This window comes from Solanum stenotomum, chromosome 7 (assembly GCF_019186545.1).
Source record: "Solanum stenotomum isolate F172 chromosome 7, ASM1918654v1, whole genome shotgun sequence".
NCBI classification, from domain to species: domain Eukaryota; kingdom Viridiplantae; phylum Streptophyta; class Magnoliopsida; order Solanales; family Solanaceae; genus Solanum; species Solanum stenotomum.
In genome coordinates, this window is record NC_064288.1 from 7,458,950 (window position 1) to 7,461,775 (window position 2,826).

A 2,826-nucleotide genomic window follows, 5' to 3' on the forward strand; every position below is an offset into this window, starting at 1 on the left:
TGTTCATGTTGTTGTTTCTTATCACCTGCTAGGTGCTATAGTTGACTTTATACTATTATTCATTGTATATTAGTTTCTATTTTGGGTTGACCGATGATACCTACTCAGTACATGTTGCCCCGTACTGATCCCTACTTAATGTCCATAGTTTTCGGACACAAATTGCTTTATTTCATTTATTTCGGTGTCTTTGATACTCTTAGACTTAGAATTTAGAGATTAGATGTCCTTGATGTGATGACTTTCAGATTTTGGGGATAATATGTAATAGGCTTTAGAGGTTTATTTGATTGGTTACTTTAATAAGTTTTGGAACTTCCGTGTTATTGTTGTTATTCGTAGTTGAATTATTGGTATGTGTTGGGGTTTAGATTCCTTGGTCCGCCCACTTAGGAGGTTAAGTGTGGGTGCCATTCATGACTCAATTTGGGTCGTGACATCCAGGGTGTAGACTCGGGGCATGACAAACTTGGTATCAGAGCATAGAGTTTAAGAGTCTTAGGGAGTCTATTAAGCTGTGTCTGTAGAGTCTCAATTATCGGTGTGAAACGTGTCACATCTATAATTAGGAGGCTGAAGCATTTAGGAAATTCTTCACTTCCTTCATATCCATCTCTTGCGTTAGAGTTATCTCTAAAAGTTTCCCTCTAATTCGTACTTATGCATGTTTCAGATAACCATGCCTCCATGAAGAGCAACACGAGATCGTCCAGCTAGGAGAAATGTTGAACCACAAGAGTAAGGGGTACCTAATGCACCAAACGTGCAACCTCAAGGCGAGATCACTAATGCCGAATTTCGTGAGGCTATCCAGATAATGAGCCAAGCTGTGACTAACCAGGTTAGGAAGCCAAGAGGACCAAGGCAAGATGAGGCTGACATTTCGAGGATTCACGAATTCTTGAGAATGAATACTCCAAGTTTCACTGGTTCGTTCACTACTGAGGATCCAGAAAATTTTGTTAAGAAACTGTAGAAGGTTTTTGAGGTGATGCATGTTGCTGAAGCTGGAAGGGTTGAACTAGCTGCATATCAACTGAAGGATGTTGCTAGGACATGGTTTGATCAGTGGAAAGGGGGTAGACCTGAGAATGCACCACCTGCTAGTTGGGCTTGTTTCGAAGAAGCCTTTTTAGGGTGTTTCTTTCCCCGAGAATTAAAGGAGGCTAAGGTACGAGAATTTCTTACACTGAAACAGGAATTCTTGAGTGTGCATGAGTATGGGTTGAAGTTCACCCAGTTATCTCGCTATGCTCCTGAAATGGTTAAGGACATGAGGAGTAGAACGAGCTTGTTTGTTGCTGGTTGTCACGACCCAAGCCTAGGGCCTAGACGTGACCGGCGAATGGGGAACCCGAAGGAACCCCAAACAAGCCTCATAGCATATCATTACACATCCTTGGTCGCGGAAGCAATTAAAATGACCATAAGTGATAAGCATAATCAAAGGGGAAATCGGGACTAAGGGAGCAAGAAAAAAAGAAATGATACATAAATACCATAGATGAGTCAAGCTCAAGCATAATACACAACTTGTCCAACACCACCTCTAAACATGAGTACTNTAACTCGAAGGGCTTTAATTTAATAGGTAGTGGCCCTTCCAGTTCCTTGTGTGCTAAGAGATATGCCCCTTTAAAGTTGACCCTGAAAATCGCATTTTTTGCGATTTTCGAATTTTGATACGGTTGCTCTAAAATTCGGGTTAGACCCATTTCCCACTCAATTTTACCCCCTGAATAAGAATATGAAGTCGAATTTCTGAAATCATGCACGGATTTTGAGATATATGGAAATTACAATTATAGGTGTTTTCGAAGCAGATTTTCGGGCATATTTGGGGTCGTTTCACTGGTCTGGGTCGTTTATCGAGCAAAGAGGGCAGTTGCGATGTTGATATGCTACATGGACATCTCAAGGCTGATGGTTCATGTGCAGCTGGTTGAAGAGGAGAAGTTGAGGGATAAAGAAGAGTATAGAAGCAAGAAATCTAGGACTGGGAATGAGTTTGGGCAGCAGAAGGGCAGTGTGAATCATTCGTCCATTCAGAAGCAAAAGGGGCCACCACCATCATCTGCTAGTGCACCTGCACTCAGAAACAGATATGACTATAATGTCCAAAATTCACAGGACGTCAGGGCTAGATCAGCACAGTCCCGAGGTAGTATGGCACAAAGAGGTAGTTTGACCCTTGCATGTGCTAGGTGTGGTAGAACCCACCCAGGTAAATGTCGTGATGGCCAGACAAGTTGTTTTAAGTGTGGACCAGAGGGTCACTTCATGAAGGAGTGCCCTAAGATCAGACAAGTAGTGGAAATCCGGGCAATGGAGCCCAATCTTCATCAGTTGCGCCACCAAACAGGGCGGCACCTAGAGGAGCTACTTCTGGTACTGGCAGAGGAACAAACCACCTCTATGCAATCACTAGTCGCCATAAGCAAGAGAACCCTCCAGATGTTGTCACTGGTATGATCAAAGTTTTTACTTTTTATGTTTATGCTTTGCTAGACCCAGGAGCAAGTTTGTCTTTTGTAACTCCTTATGTTACAAATAAGTTTGAGATTCTTCATGAGAAACTGTGTGAACCCTTCTGTGTTTCTACACTTGTTGGGGAGTCTATTCTAGCTGAACGAGTCTATTGTGATTGTGTCATTTCCATCAATCACAAAGACACCATGGCTAATCTAGTTGAGCTATACATGGTAGATTTTGATGTCATTCTAGGTATGGACTGGCTCCATTCCTGTTATTTCTCCATAGATTGCAGAACTCGAGTTGTCAAGTTTCAGATTCCTAATGAGCCGGTCATAGAGTGCAGTAGTAGTT